This window comes from Ambystoma mexicanum, chromosome 1p, assembly GCF_040938575.1.
Source record: "Ambystoma mexicanum isolate Mex_15411 chromosome 1p, UKY_AmexF1_1, whole genome shotgun sequence".
In the NCBI taxonomy this organism is placed as follows: domain Eukaryota; kingdom Metazoa; phylum Chordata; class Amphibia; order Caudata; family Ambystomatidae; genus Ambystoma; species Ambystoma mexicanum.
Window position 1 is genome coordinate 344390570 of NC_090921.1, and position 17441 is coordinate 344408010.

At 42.8% G+C, this 17441-nt stretch overlaps 1 protein-coding gene across 1 annotated transcript in view; it reads right to left on the reverse strand.

The window, feature by feature from the left end:
* HSD11B1L (hydroxysteroid 11-beta dehydrogenase 1 like) overlaps window positions 1–17441 on the reverse strand; it is a 222692-nt gene that overhangs the window by 135358 nt on the left and 69893 nt on the right. The gene's annotated exons all lie outside the window — the stretch shown is intronic.

Genomic DNA, 17441 nt, shown 5'->3' on the forward strand with positions numbered 1-17441 from the left:
GAAACTTTACCGTGGCTTTGTTGGCCACCATACACTTATTGCACTTTCTTGTATTTTTCTGGCTTGTGCAAATGCTCGTTTTCTCATTTAATACAGTTCCTTCAATTCTCTTGGATTTTGCCAGTGCTTGGTTTGTCATATAATACAGTTCTTTGCATCAGGTAGATTCACAAACTTTCTTTCACTCCGATCATTATTCAAAAGTTTTCAAAATTGCTTTCACTCCAATCGGTTTTCAAAAGTACTTATATTGGCTTTCACTCAAATCGGTATTCATAGAATGTCTTGCTTCTGTTTAAATCAATGTTCATTGCTCACTTTGCATGTTCACCTGCCAATCCGGTATTCCCTCTTCTTGGTACACTCAGCGGTCGCAGCTTGAGGCTTTCCTGCAAGATCCACTGCTGCCACGAGTTCTCTCTTTCTCGTACTGTACTTGGCTTATTCTCCCAGTGGCTCTCCGTGGCTTTGCTCACTCAGTGATGCTCCCCCTGCAGCTCAGGATACACACAACCACTTTGCCTGGTCCCGCCAGTCTCCCTCTCGCGGTCTGCCACCGGCCTCCTGTGTCCCTCATCTTTGCTTCCCACTGCATAAATTCTGCATCTTCCAAAGGGACTTTAGCATTCTGCTTGCCACACCGCTGTTCAGGAGAGGTCTGCTTGCACCCAGCAGTCCGTAGCCCTGCTTCACAGCTGTTCCGCTTCCACCATGATTCAGGCTTTTAAAGTTCCCACCACCATGATTGGTCCAAAAAGGACTACACTCCTCACTGTTGAAACGGTAGTCCTACCCTCCTCGTCTCGGTACACAACTGAGGCCTGTGTGTGTATTAATAAAATTAGGATGTGTTTCTCTAGTTGGTCTCATCCTCGTCCCAGTGCCAAACTGGTGTTTCTTGGGGAAGGTTTTATGGGAAGAACAGGCAAAGGACAGACAATAGCCTGATGGATAGAGGGCCTGTTCTGAAAAGGGAATGGGGGATACCATGTCTCACCTAAGGACGCCCTCTCCCCACTCCTCAAGTCTCCTCCACCCAGATGATCCTCGCTCGCATATGCATCCCCAGTGTCAGGATCCAAGAGCCATGGCCTTTCCCTGGCCCCCCAAGAGGAAGATACAGGGGGAAAAGAAGTGTGGACACCCTCAGGTTCCTCACACAAGGTAATTCTTCCCTGCAGAGTCCATAACCAATTCCCAAGTAGACCGGTAAGAAGGGGGATGGCAAAGCCCAGCTAGGACCTATAAACCCCTCATACTGCTTGACTAGGCTCTTCTTTGTTTTAATATGGCATTAACAACCCGTTCCAAGGTCTGCAATGGGTGGTGACGGCCCGGCAGTCCGAGTTATAGGCCTGAGCAAAGCAAGGGCATTTAACAAGGGCGCTGGGATGTTACCACCCGTTCCAGGCCTTGGAATGGGTTGTTAACGCCATTATCACCCGTCGCAAGGGATGGGACCGGGCTAATACAAAATATTTTCTTTCCATTAATGGGTCACCTCGCAGCATCCCATTCACTTGACAGAAAATACTGTTCAAAGATGGCCACCATGGAATTGGAAGGCACCAGACGGAGCAGAGCTGAAGGAGTGCAAGCAGCTGCGGCGGCCTTGTGCCGCCGCCGCTGCATTGAAGTAAGTGTGGATTGAGGGGAAGTAAAAAGAAAAAGGGAAAAGAGGGAGGAGGCAGGATGGTGGGTTCCCCTGGCCATCAGGCAACTTGGAACACGGGCTGAAATGACCAGTTTCAGTCCACGTTCCTTGCCTCCTCATTGGCCAGCTCCCCTGCCAAGGGTGCCAATGGACATTCATTTATTGTTCAACTTCTTAATAATCTTGCTTTTCTTCTTGAGAGAGTGCTTAATAGAATATTACCCCTCAAGCTGTTCAGGGCAATCTTGGAGATGTTATGTTATGTTAAAGGTTCTTGTACCGCATACTGTTGCCACCTGTGTGGTTTCTTGGCACTCAGGCGGATCTGTAAAGCAAGGGGGAATGGGTGGGAGCAGGAGAAAAGAGCAAGAGAGCTGTGATGTGCTGTTGGCAGCTTCAGTTCGGTTTGCACCGTTCGCTGAGCATAGGTGTGCTTTTTGGCTTGTAGCCGCCATTTGCTGATGGGGGTGTCTATGTGAGGTTTGTTTTGTTGTTGTGGTGTAGTGAAGTGTGTGTGGTTTGTTGTGCTGTAGAGATATGGTTGTGTTCAGTTCACAGTTTGAGATGTGTATGCAGAAAGATTTGTTTTTTAGTAGGGTTGGTTAGTGACAGTACCCTATCCTACCCTCTCCGTTTTGACTGCCTGCGGCACATATCCCTTCCCCTGTCCTACATTCTGTGTGCTACAATTACCACTCCTAAATTGTGTGCAGAGGTGTGTGTCCTCAACAGAGATTTTCAGTGGCAGCACTCTCTCCATCCCCAGTGTTCAGACCAATTACTCTCCCCCCTACTACACGTTGGTGTGCGGAAACCACCACCCATAGTCACCCCCTAGAGGGGACATGCTCCAGGTGCCCCGTGATCTATCAGTACTGAGCTTGGGACTCTTCTCTCTCCCCTTTTTCATCTAAGGCCCTCAATCTGTGATCCAATTAAGTCAGACCCGTCTATCTCGCCTGTTTCCTGTTTGACCCTCTATGGGGATGGGTACACCTGGGCGGCCTCCCTTCCATTCAGATGCCTCTCTGCTTCCCTGCACTTCACTTCGGTTCCGTCAACTCCTAAGTCCTTTTTGGTCGTGTGTTCATTTCATGGGTGTGGGTGTTGTTAATTCATTTTCGTTGTGTTCTGAGATGAAGAGCCAGATTTTTAGAAGTTTTCAGAATTTTAGATGGTTCTTCATGGTTCGTATTTCTCTGGGGAGGGAGTTCCAAAGTTTAACCGCTAAGCAAGAGAATGCCGATCCACCACGTTTTTTCCTTGTGTATGGTTTAGGTTCTAGGTGGATGTCGTCGCTGGATGTGAGTCCTCTAGTCGGCTGGTAGATGTGGATTTTTTTTTGTATGAATTTCGCTCCTAGGCCATGGATTGCTCTGTGTGTTATGCACATTGTTTTAAAGGTGATACATTTTTTGACTTGAAGCCAATGTAGCATCGTTAGCACTGGATTGATGGGGTCCCTTTGTGAGAGTTTCAGGAGAGGTCTGGGGCTGCATTCTGTATACGTTGCAGTTTCTTCAGTATATAATCCAGCATTCTGAGGTATAAGCTGTTGGCGTAGTCTATACTGGACTTGATGAGGATGATGATGGCCAGTGTTTTGTGTGTTAAGGAGAGGAATGGTAGAATCTTTTTGATCGTGTGTAGATGGAAAAGGCATTTCTTGATTATCTTGTTTACTTGTGGCTCCGTACAGTGTTAGCGCTGTTCCCAGTTCTGTGGCCCATGGGATCTACTGGTTGCTTCCTTTGTTGTTGGATATAATCATTATTTCCATCTTGCCCAGGTTTATCTTGAGGTTATTATGACAGCTATAAAATCATGAGAAGCAGAGCAGAGTACAGCTTTCCTTTGCTCAGTGTGTGAAGAGACCAATAGCCTTAAAATAGTTCAATTTCTACGAGCCCTGTTGGACATGATCATCAGAAACGTTCACTCTAAAATGGGGTGTCTATTTTTATACGCATTAGGATGGTGTTGTTTTTTATCATAGGCTACAGGGAACATTGGAGGGAAAAGTGTGGCCCTCAATCTATAATCCTCTGGGGATGAGGCATTCAAATCTACAAAAAGCTAACCGTATGGTTTACTTGTGGTATCTTCAAAGGCTTCTAAAAAGAAATTAGCCTTAGCGGGGTACATCTGTCTGCCTGGCATGGTAATTTGAAGCTTGTCACAAGGACTTTCGAACAACACCGTGTATTTAGTGTTCAAAGCGATCGTGCAAGAGCTCTTCCCCTGGCAATACACAATTTGAACGATTTAAAGAACACTCAGATTTCTGTGATGTACATATTGAGTAACCCCTTTTCAATTTCTTTGCTGTCACAAGCAGATTCCATTAAATCATTTAAAATTAGCGTATTAATGCTGGAGGAGGGTAATCCATTATTATCATCATTTAAAGGGGGGTAGAAACCCTTCTACGAATTTGAGGTATCAAAGGGTTCTTGAGAGTTCTTGAAACAGCTTTTACCAGCAGGAATAAACCCATACAGCGTTGGTTGGAGCTTCATCAACATGAGATGTGCATTCTCCAGAAGGCTTTTTACAAAATAGATTTTACTCAAATTTGAGAGGCCTGCGAGGATACATGAGAATGGATGTTGTAGGCGGATGTCCATCTATAATCTATGATGATGATCCTAACAGGTGCGGTAGCAGCGACACACGCTACTCATTGTGACTTTTTAAAATCCACAGGGCAGCGCTTTATAAGCATCTTTGAGAACCCGCTTCTCATACACAATCCTTAAGGTTTTGTGGAGAGAGCGTGTCTCAATCGCCCAATGTTTTTTAATTCTTATAATCGTCGGGTGATTCACAGCTAGGCTTTCATTATTGGGTATTTGTTCACATCTCTCAGTAATAGAGGCATAATTCTGCACCAACTCTTAAGTTTGAAAGACATTTAAGGTGATGCCATTGACCGTCATACAGATTTTATCACCATTATAAATGATACATTTTTGTTTTGTTCACATGAGGGTACAGACTGGTAAAATCATAGTAATGAACCTACTCATTACGGAGTGCTTTATGGTACAATGATATAGCATTCACTCTCCTGCCATAGAGCAAATCCCTAGGTGTCAGCTCACTTGGCACATTATTTTCCTTGAGAAAAGCCTGCAATTCCACATCAAATGTTAAACGTTTTTTCCATTCATGCTCCCAAATGGTTATAACATCAAACTTGCATCTCTTTAGGAACTCACTCTTAATAGCGGTACGATTAAGTAATTGACCAAAAGTACACCCGGTCATCTTTTTAAAGTAATTTGCAGAGTAACAAATGTGTTAGTTAAATGTTGCTTTGAAAGAATGGATAAATGGGAAATATGACTTTGGTACACTTTACTAACCCCATCACTAAGTTTCTTTGAAACGTTAAATGTGGAGGGTAGTTATTGGAGCACTCCTGGGTGTATGGATTACCATTTTCAAATTCAGTGTTAGACTTTATATCTGGGTTTAAGGTGCATGGTAGAAAAAGTGGACGTGGCACAGGCCCACTCACACGTATAAGTAAACAAGAAAAGAGGATCCAAGATTGGAGCCCTCCCGTCCCCTGCACACTGTGAAACGTTTTAAGTATTGTTTATTTCATTAGGTCAAGTAACAAAGTATGGAATACACATCATTGTGTCCTTTTTAGTTGTGGATAATCAAAAAGGGGGGGTGAGAGTCAAAGGCTACCCTAGTCATGGACGTAAGAGGAGGTCACCAAACAACCAGCGACTGGGATTCAACAACCGGTGGACAACCTAATCCACAACAAGCCTCAACTTTTCAAGGGCGGGGACAACGCGGCTGACCACGATACCAAGGCCAACACCCGATGCGCACACAACAATGGATCCCACAAGCACAACAGACATGGTGGTCCCCATTTTCAACTTCAGTGACCACATCCTGTCCCCCGATGAAATAAATGTCCCGAGCAAAGGGCTCAGTTTTATCCCAAGTACGCATGCCGACAGGTTTAACACAGAGGTCAAACTACGGAAATTCTTTTGTACAATCCGTCTATGCTATTTCTTCAGAGACAGTCCTGAAAAAGAAACACCCAAATCAACTGGCCTGAAAACTCTGTCCACTTTCACCCCTCTATCCTCCATGGTATGTCCAGAAATACTAGCTTTCGAAATCCGCATTCTGCTAGAAATGCAAAATATGTTTGATAAAAAAACATATTTGAAGAACAACCTCTCTGCCTCGCAAAGGCTTGCACTCAAATCACTAGAAGGGGATCAAGATTTTCTAATCAAACCAGCAGATAAAGGCGGTGGGATTGTCCTCTGGAGCAACACTCTGTATGACAATGAAGTCACCAGACAACTGTCGAATACCAATTTTTACAGACAGATAACTACCAATCCAACGTCAAGAATACTCTCCGAAATTTAAAGTCTCATGTGCCACACATACGATGAGGGCTGGATAGACGAATATGAGAAGGCGTTCCTGGTTAACCATCACCCGATTACCCCAGCATTCTACCTACTTCCCAAGATCCACAAGAACCTAGAAACTCCACCCAGCAGACCCATTGTAGCCGGCATCAGTTCAGTGTTAGAACCTTTATCTACATTGATCACTTTCTCCGGCCTTTCATTTGTAAGATGCCCTCTTACATACAAGACACCACGGCCATGATAAAGAAGCTGAGTACCATGTCAATTAACCAAGAAGATCTGTTAGTGACCCTTGACGGGGAATCATTGTACACAAGCATCCCACAAATGGAATGTCTACAGGTCCTAAAATCCTACCTCAATCAGAGAACATCAGTAGAACCACCGACAGCATTCCTCCTCGAATGCACAAGAATCGCCTTAATGGAGAATTATTTCATCTACAAACAGACCTTTTATCAACAATGTCATGGAACCAGCATGGGGGCCACATTTGCCCCGGATGTAGCTAACTAATTCATGGACTCCTTTAAGAAAAACTCAATCTACAATGAGTCAAACACCTTCAAGGACTGAATTGGATGCTGGCTCCGTTACATAGACGATGTGTTCATGATCTGGAAAGGGACCAAAAACAACCTCCTCATCTTCCTGTAATGGCTCATTTCACGCAACAACTGCATCAAATATACCATATACCACAACAGAGATCGGATACCTTTTCTTGACCTAGAAATCTGCAAGAATTTGGACAACTCATTGAGCACAACCCTATATCGAAAACCCACATCCAAAAACACCCTACTAGAATATTCCAGCTTCCACCCTTCAGGCTTAAAAATTAATCTACCCTATGGACAATTTTTAAGAGTAAGTCACAACTGTTCAACCCTGAGCGAATATGTCTCTAAAAGCAAAGAACTAACCGCCCGTCTCAAAGAACGCGGTTACACCAGTCACATTGTGCGGCAAGCCTGCAAGAGAGTAAAACACACCAACAGAGAATCCTGCCTTACACCAACAGCGAGAGAACAACTTACCACCAAGATGACTTGTGTCACTACAGTCACTCCACTGAGTAACTCAATCAAAAAAGTGACAAACTCCACGCAGATTCCTTCAAGCCTGAAAAACCTAGATTTGCGTTCAAACGCAGCCACAATCTCAAAGACCACCTGGTGCACACATATGCTGAAATGAACCCGCCAAACAACCAATAAACCACTCTATGGCACCTTCCTCCCGTGAAAGGGCACTTCAAATGTGGTAACTGCTCTGTTTGCTCTCTAACTGCAAACATGAAAACCATCGAGTTGAAAGGGAACCCTTGGACTCTGAACTCTTTTACGAATTGCAAAACCAAATGGTCCATCTACATTATAAAATGCCCTTGCGATCTTATATATGTGGGAAAATGAAAAGAGAAATAAGACAACACATTTGTGAACACTGATCATGCGTGCGAAACCAGATAGAGGACAAACCACTAGTGGTCCGTTTCAAAGCAAAGAATCACACCCACAATGATATATTCTGGGCCATACTGGGCCATACTACAAACAGCTAAAAATCTCTGCTGGGGGGGCGACAGAGATTGGCTTTACGCAAACTAGAGCAAAGATGGATTTATCGACTAGACTCTGTTATACAGGGCCTTAACATTTCAATCGAATGGAACCTGTTTTTCAGCAAGTAAAGTGGCACAGTTTATCAAATAGCTCTGTATTTCCAAGTTGTGTTTCAAATCCTATTGTTGCCTTTCAACTGCGTTCCTAAATATCCCACGATGCAATGTTTTTCTGTGTTTTTTCTGTTGGCGCAAAAGTTGGGTGGTACCGCAAAATGAAACTCAATTATACCATTAAAATGACTTTGTGTCCACCGTTTAAAATGTAATTGCTCATGTGTACCTATTTTCATGACCCTTTGAGGCAACTCTATACCATCAGCAAATGGGTTGTCTTTCAGTATGTAACTGAACCAAAACTCTTGACTGTGTCCCCATTGTTTATAAATCAGCAATGCCTGTATGAACTGCTTTTATTATTCTGATGCATAAAATGTAATTAACATTTGAATATCTGGTGGCCACAAAGTTGTTTAAAATTGTGGCTCCAAGAATCTGTCTTCCAAATATCCAGTTTAAACCACCCACAGGTATATGACACACCACCCTCACTGAGAGGTCCTTTCCCAGATCGAGCAGTGTCACTACACGCTCCCAAAACATGCGCAGTGAACGCCCAATAAAGTTTGTTTTGTTGAATATATATAACGTCCCTGTAGCACGCATGCACGCAGCCAATCCAAGCGACCATTTTGCGGACACAGCTCCTTTGATTAGGTAAGCCTCCCGCTGTCCCCGTACAGCGTCTCACTTCATCTGAAATATTTATTAGATCACAGTATGTATATTATAGAATCACTGCGCAACACAGAGAGGGTTCTATACACTTTGTAACAGAATGCCATCATCACTGGCACATCGATCAACTTCTTAGGCACCTATTACTAAAGACAGAGTGCGTAAAACACTCCACAACGATGTGGGATCACAAAATGGACGATTACACAGTTTTTTGCACCATAGTCCTCACGGTGCTCATAGCAAATAGTAATACACGGCACGACCGATGTACTTTTTCCACTCCATACTTTGTATCATACATGATCATGCCGGCAACAACATCATGCCGTCTTCCTTATCAGGCACTAAGAGGCCAGTACCTGGATGTTTTATACGCCGCACATTGCACCGAATTTCATAGCTCCTCAAGATGCACAAAGGTATATGTGGGATGACCAATGGACATTTTCCACACCATACATTTTTGCACTATTCCTTAAATGAAAATGCCGCCCACAAAAGCAAACAACTAGGGGCTAGCACCCGTCGTCACCCTTATTTTCCACCATCTAACCCTCTGGATATATATCTCTTCATACCTAGATTTCAGCATCTGACTTACGCAGTCTGTGCTCCAGCCGCCCTATTTATCAGCAGTTGGTTCAACTACGACTTCGGCCATGGTGTTTACTCAATAAACCCGGTAGGTCCACCTCCTTGCAGCGCTGTTTCCAATATTAGGCTTCACCTGATCACCACACAACTAACTTAGTTTTTTAACCTCTAGGTGGACGCCCACCTCTTGTAACAGCGTCTTGACCACAATCAAATGTCCTGAAGACAGTTTGGTGCCCCACAGCAGCGCTGCTCAATCCTAAACAGCCACTGCCTGTTCTCTAAAACAAACACGAACCAGAAACACCACCAACCAGTGTGTTGACAATGTTAGCGTATTGCTACTGAAATTGATCTAGCAATATGTGAAATAATTGTCACTTGTTTACTAACTCACCGATATGCGTACCACAATGTACTTTATTATGCATACCCTGCGTGCTACGGCACATGTCCATTTATGTGAATATGTTTTTGTGTTAGTTTGACTTAAACTTTATTTTGATAATTTCACGTCTCACTGTGATCTCCTTTGAGCTAGCAGCCATCTAGCTCTGCTGCCACCGTTTGGTGACCTCCTCTTACGTCCATGACTAGGGTAGCCTTTGATTCTCACCCCCCATTTTGATTATCCTCTATAACCCTCTAGAGTCAGGCCCCCTCACAAAAAAGAGGGTTCCGCCCTTATTTTACCACATTCTTTTTAATTGTGTCATAAATGAAGAAAATATATTTTTGTACATTAGCAGTTGGTTTGCTCTTAAACTTGGTATGTCTAAATTCAGAACAGTGTGATTGTGAATGGTGAGTTTAAGTGTCTCCTCTAGGTGCTTTGTTTTTTGGTTAACAAATTGGACAGCCATGGAAAAAACATCCATTAAATTCAAAAGAGTGGGGGTTCCACTGATAACAGCATAGCTGTCTAAAAAATAAGACCCCACTTTAAGTTCTCCGCCTCTCAGACCATGTTGGATAGTGATTTTTTCACAAGGTTCCTAATGCACGAGCCATTGAATGGCAGGGGCGAAGATTCTCTTTTGTTGCCTATGGTAGTTATACTTCGGGACCAACGCTATTTAAAAAGCAAAACCTGTACATCACCAGACAGGTTGAAGCTAGAGTAATATATTGAAATAGGTGTATGTTATCCACTTCTGATGATTTAATAGCTGCCATCTCTGAGACTGCCCTGAAAACTTTGAGGGGTACTGTTCCATTAAGCTCTCAACAAGTATTCTCTCTAAAAAAGAAAAGCAAGCTTATTAAGAAGTTAAGCAATAAAAGAATGTCCATTAAAACGAAGAAGATCCTAGTCAAGCAGTGTGGGGGTAGGATTTTATGATCCCTGCTGGGCTGCGCCATCCCCCTTCTCACAGGTCTACTTGGGATTCAGTCATGGCCTATGCAGAGAAGATGTCCCTTGTTCCTAAAGATCAGGTGATTAACCCGACATCAGACAAACTTCTACAGACGTACTGGACTCTGAGAGGAGAACCCTTCTAAATAGGGATGACTTAACTCCCCCTGAGAAGGCTAAGCTTTACTTTGCTATTCTCAAAAAGCACCTGACTTTTATACACCAGGGCAAAATAGAGAAATACGTCCTAAAATTATGCATGCCTGAGGGTCAGGGTACCTCGCCTCCCCCGCTAAAGACGCCTTCATCATCTCTCAATTCTCTAGCTGTTGAAGGCATAGACAATATTAACCCCCGTTATAAAAAGAATGCTGAATTGCTAGGTAAAATTCTCCAAAATAAGACTATGTTCATGGAATAAGAAAGGGGAAAGGGGACCTGGTTTACAGAGGTAATGCTGTACATGGCCTAAATATGCATGACCTAGTCAGATGTGCAACCCAGTCCCATGCCTTTTCTAGCAAGAAACTACCTATTGGTTGGGACATATTCATACAATCCCTGACTGACCTGAACATGCCAACATCTGTGGTAGGGAAGGCGGGGTATAGAACTCAATTGGAAAAGGTAAAAAGTGCTGCTGGCACCCCAGTGTTGTTCCTTTGCCGCTGCATCCCCATTTCCTCAAACGTCCAAAAGCAGACCCTCACCCACCCCAACTGTTACCCCTGTTTCACACCTGCATGACATTTTCACACCTTGCAGAAGCCTCCCACCAAAGAAAAGGACATTGTTTAAGGGACTGCCGTGGAAGGCTGCTTAGCGACTTGTGATATCCATTTCATAATATTCAGTGTATGCTATTTGTATGAATTGTATGCGACCATGATTTGTAACTACCTCTATATTCATATGCAATTCTTCTTACTCTATGTATACCGTTTGTAATAATTTCATATTGCCATGATTTTCAATGATTTATAACTACCTTATTATTGATGTTACACTATGTATGCAGTTTGTAATAATAGTGTGCCATCATGATTTATAACTACCTGCGTTATGCGCCAATATGCAATTCATCTTACACTATGTGCTACATCTTGGGCAGTCTACATTTTAAATCATCAGTACATTCTATATCCATTCATCCGTACATTTTATATCAACTGATTTACACTTCAGCTTTTGCATGCAAAACATTACTGTACAGACCCATTCAATCCTATACACACTTCTATAGACCACCTACATTCTTACATTGCCAATCTCCTATCCCCTGAGGGCCACCTGTCAAAACCAATTAGCGGATTTGCATGGTGACAAGTAGTGTACAACCTATACTACCAGTAGGCAATGCCACCAGTATGTGAGAAGGCAAACCTTTTCACAGAAGACAGCACCATACCACAATTCGATAAAATGATTTGGCCAGGATCACTGTATTGCCAGGTGGCAATCAGGAGTGGACTGGACTACAGGGGGCTCTGGAGATTTACCGATAGGCCTCTGCAGGCTGGGCTTCTTTTGTGTGGTCACCTATTTTATTTCCAAATGTTCTAAAAGGAAGGCATTTGGGTCTGCTCAAAATGTGTAATAAAGCACCACTTTGAAAATTGTTTCCAGGGCCTCTTTGGTTCCCAGTCAATCCTTGGGGACAATGCTAGAATATAAGCCAGTCTGTTTTGCTTACGCGGTCTAGAATGTATTTTCCTGATCACTTGTCCTGATTAACAACGTAGGATCTTCGTGAGGGATGCAGGGGGCTGCACAGTTTTACAACACTTTTTAGGGGAACAGAGCTCAAGCCCCGCTCCATATGATGCCATGTAGATTTTATAACTAGCGACATCATGTGCACTTGCTTTGATTTGTGGCATAGTAGGTGTTACTATCACCACAGTACATACATACCCTCAAGATTATCTCAGAGAAAGGCTTGCTGAAATGATTTAGGATCTGGCATACCAACACTGAGCTCTGCAACAAGTGCTTAACACACTGACCTATCTTTTGAACTATCATGGCACTCAAATTAATCAATATGCATTCCAACTTTAGTCAACCAGCACACAAAAGCTAATGTGATTCACAGCAGCACTCAAGTCAATGGAAATGTGGAAAACAACATAATTAATCATGCTCAGCCTGACGTTAGAGCTGGGGGAGAACAGAGGGGATTGGGCCAATGCGGGTCAAAACGTGGGCGCTGATCCGACCCTCATCTCTGGTCAGTGCCTACCCAAAACAGGGGCTGGTTACAAGCCCTTACGACTGCCCCACCCCCCCAAAAAATATTGGAAAAAAGAAAACATGCTCAAGAAGTGCTAATAGCACACAGGAGGGTTGTATACGAATTGTTTGTTTTACAACTGTTCGAATGACAATTGACCTTTTCACAATTGACCGAATTGTGAAGGTCAATTGTACCATATATGTGGGGGAAACCCCCCACAACCCCCCACCCAACGCCAAACCCATATATATATATATATATATATATATATATATATATATATATATATATATATATATATATATTTGGTCAATTGTGAAAAGGTCAATTGTGACCCTTTAAATTCGGTCAATTGTTCATTCGAACAATTGTAAACGAACAATTTGGGTAATACCCACTGGAGTGTGCATGCCTGGCTTCCTGTCCGTCCGAGCTGCCTAACGTCCTGTCCCACCTCAACCACTGATTGATTGGGTGGAATTGGACAGAAAGTCAGGTGGCCGTGGACAGGAAGTCAGGCAAGCACGCTCCTGTTGTGCGGAAGCGCTGTTGCAAATATAAAGGTAAGAGTGGTCCCCCTACAACTCATCCTTCAAAATATGCTGGCGTTGTAGAGGAGCAGACGTACACATCCGCAGGAGATCCTATCCCCCTACCTCCCCTTTATTGGAGCCATGAGACCATGCCCTGTCTAACCTCAGATACTGTACCAATAATAATGAGCACATGGAAGACGGTATCCACTAAGACAACCATATTGAATGTACCCTCGAGTTGACGACAGCCTACAGGAGGAACTCCCTGAAGGAATATGAGAAAGAGCTAAGAAAATTAACTGATGAGTTAAGTGCAATAAATGATTGGCACCAATAAGAAGAGAGATAGGTTGTTGAAACAAAAGAGGATTGAGCGGCGATTGATGGTACTTGCTCAGATTTATTGTTTTGAGATTAAAAGTGTTGAGCGATAAGCTTTGAGATATGCAGAGATTTATTAACGATTTTGTAAGTATTGACAGTTAATTGTGACTTGTCATTATGGAAGACCCTCCTCTTACGCATCTTTGTTAAACATTACCACGACATGCGCCCAAGCTCAAACAATACAGTGCACAGTGGGTATAAGGCCCAGCTGATAAAATGTTCATGCCATGGCCACAAGGGGGATCATTGTCAAATGCAGTATTACAACACATGACTACATATGTGCGCACTGCGTACACAGGGAAGGAATTAGAGAAACGACCGGCAGTTTTAGAACTTTGGAAAATGTATCAAGAGGAAAAAGAAGACCCACCACCGGAGAAGTGGATGCTTAATCAGCTTAAAAGGGAGGGCATCAAGCCCTCGGCTCCTCTTACTCAGCCTCAAACTTAGAATGTAGATGCTGAAGAGACAGGATTTGACCCTTAAATGGAATTAAAAGCGGTGGCGGGGTATAATCCCAGCGTACGAACCCCCCGCTTATAGTAGCGATGACAGTCTAGAAGACAGCAAAGGAAGGAAAATGCCTGTAAGTTCATACAAGATAAAGAAGGAAGAGGTGAGAGATCTAATATATCAACAGATATAGACAGAGAAACTAAGAGAATGAAAGGAGAAAAGGATAGGGCTGATGAGGTAACACTTGTGCAGAATGAATGGATGGGAGGATAGATATTACTCAAGTTAGATGGGAAGAGTATCGAGGATGTTAGGTAAAGGGAAGACAAGGACGAGCAAGAGAAGAAGGATAGGGAACAAGAAATGCGGTTGAGGGAGGATGAGCAAGGAAGAAAAGGCAGGGAACGACGGGACCAGATATATAGAGAAGAACAAGAAAAAGATGAAAAGCGGGCCGAGGAACCAAGGAAGTATAGCAGTAGAAAGAAAGAAATAGAAGAAAGGGATAAGAGAGAAAGAAAGAGAGAGGAAGAAGAAGCACTACGAATGAAGGAAAAAAGATTACAAGGAAGAAGAGAAGAAGAACAATAAAGGGAAGAAATAAGAAGAGAAGCATGAAAATAAGAAGAAGAAAAACGAGAGAGCGAAGGGAGTTGGAAAAAGTAATAGAACAGATTAGAAGGCAGCAAGGTCTTTATGCCAGTCTTGTTCATAAGGAACGAGTATGACCGAGCATTCAGAGCCAAAACAGCCACTACGGCGGGTGTGCGATCTGAAGCTAGCTCCCCAATTCCTGTTGAAGAGGAGGGAACTGATCAGTTGAAGGCTGGTAATGATAAGACTCTTCTTACTGATAAATCTCTAACTGATACTGCTATTCTGAAATCTTTGCCTGCCACTTGCCCGCTTCCTAAGCCACTTGAGGACAATCCCCAAGAAAAACCGGATATAGCAATCATTGATTTAGAACCAAATGATTCTGTGTTCTCAAACAGTTTGATGTCAGAAAACCTCTCAAGTACCCGATAATGTTTTCAGAGAGTGAGCAAAGTGATGAAGAGTCCCTCGCTAGTGGTGTTTGTCACTCGCCAATAAATATATCTTCATCTCCCATTCATGTCTTGATGCTCAATCATAGCACAAATACATCTATAGCCTGTACCCAAGAGAATAATAACATGTTGAGTATAACCTTAAACTCTATGAATGTAACAATGCATGCCTTGTTTAAGATGTTGAGATTATGCGAACGTAAATTAACTGCACTGGATGAAAAATGGGACAAAATACCTCAGTGGCTAAGTGAAAGAGATGAGGCTATTAAAAGCAATCAAGACAAGAATGAAGTGAATCAGATAGGCTTTGCTCTAGTAGCCACCCAAACGGAACCCATTGTAGGGTCTTGCCAATTGTGTAAGAACTGTCCCCCCGAAAAATCATTTGAGGTGATTACACCTGTATTGCCCTGTTTTCCTGAGATCATCTATGATAAACTTATGGAACGAATATCAGATTCAGAGGGTACCTCTAAATCTGAGGAGCAAAAAAATGAAGCGACAAAATAGTCAAAAAGAAAGCTCCTGTAGTAGTTCCCCAGGGGAAAATAAATATGAAGAAATTAAAAGAAACACCTAAAAAGCTACCCAAAAATCAACCAGCCTTAAAGAGTAGTGGTAAGGCGTCAGTGAAACACTTTTTTAAAACCATCTCCTTGCCCAAACGAAATACTCTAACCACTTTGCAAGCAATTAAAGAAAAATATCAGCTACTTGCGCAGTCCAAAAGACTAGATACTTTTAAGTTTACCCCAGTTCAGGCAATGGACTATTCACCATTAGATGAGCTAGTAGAAATACTGGACGTTGAGAACGTCGAGCGAGAGAATGAACCTGGTCAAGAGCAACAAAGCTTCAAAGAAACATATAAACCCTCACTCACTCAGGGTAAGGTGAAAAAAGATGCTCAACTAATAGCTCAAAGAGCTGAAATAATGAAAGCCGTTGATGTTTACATGTTTGAGACTTATAACCCTGTGGCAATCCATCCGGTTGCATCTGATAGCACTGAAAAGGTAGCTGACCCTGTTCAATCAGAATGCTCCATTGTTAATTAAAGAAAAGATGCTAGATGGGGAAGCTATTCCGGAAAGAAGTTGTGGAAACAGGGAGTTACCGAGCAGTTCTGCTGGGGTAGAAAGAGAGAAACAATGGCTGGGCTTACCTCCTGTTGCTATGCCTAAGGCCTTGAACATACCAGGTCCTAATCCACCCGATATCTGTGAAGCGTCTCAGAAAAATTTCTCAAACTCCATTATTGCTTTGATTGAAAATGCCACAAGTAAGTCCATAGCTGTGAACCTGCCATCAAAGCAATCAACTCCCAATACAAGCCTGCCCAATGGGACTGAGAAAATGGTAAAGAGGGCAACTAGGAAACTTCCTGCGCCGTATTCCTTGGTCTTAGCTTGCAAGCCCCCTCCGTCCATACAATATGACCTAAATGGGACAGCTGTGGGGGCTATATTTTCAGAGATTCCACAATTGGAGGATATTGTGTCTTCGGATTTTGCATTGGTGGAGTTTGTAAAAGAAGGGTCTCTGAACTCGGTAAGGCTTTGGATTAACTCTAGAGTTGTCCAAAATTTAATTCGGCAGAATAAAGAAGAGCTTGCTAAATTGGGGTTCAGTTTAATGTTGGAAACATCGGAGAAACCTGACATACCCATGAAAAATCGAAGTGTAAGATTTGAAAGCCAACCTCCTGTTCAGGCTATGATTGGTACTAAAAATAGCCCTAATAATACTACATGCGTATGTAATAACCATTGTACGCAGAATTAACAGAATTAAGAATAGAAGGAAAAATAGCCCTTGTGAGTTGGAACACACGCGGGTTTAACATTTGATTAATAATGAACAAAAGTAATCTAAATAATTGGGACATAGCATTTCTACAGGAGACGTGGCTTTCGGAAACACCACTTTGGGAAAATCATGAAATTCATACAAATGCTGCCATTAATTCATCTAGTGGACGGCCGAGTTCTGGTCTACTAATAGCAGTAAAAATGGGTAGAGGTCTAACCTCGCGATTTTGGGCCACCCCGAATAAATACATGCTTTTAGCAAAAGTGAAATTTGAGAAAACCGAGGTGGCTGTGCTAAACATTTACTGGAACCCTATTGCCATGTCTGATGACACATTTTTTCTTCACCTAAATGCCTTGTTAGATCTAGTCACAGCTGACCCTAGCGTTAGCGCTTTAATATTGGCAGGTGATCTAAATTTGAGATGTATGGACCACCCTGAGAGTAAAAAGCAAATGAGATATTGGAGATGGGATACCCTAGATAAAGATAGGGGGTTGTTTATGCTTAATGGGGCGCTAGCCCCACATTTACCACCAGTTGAGACATGGCATAAGGGCGA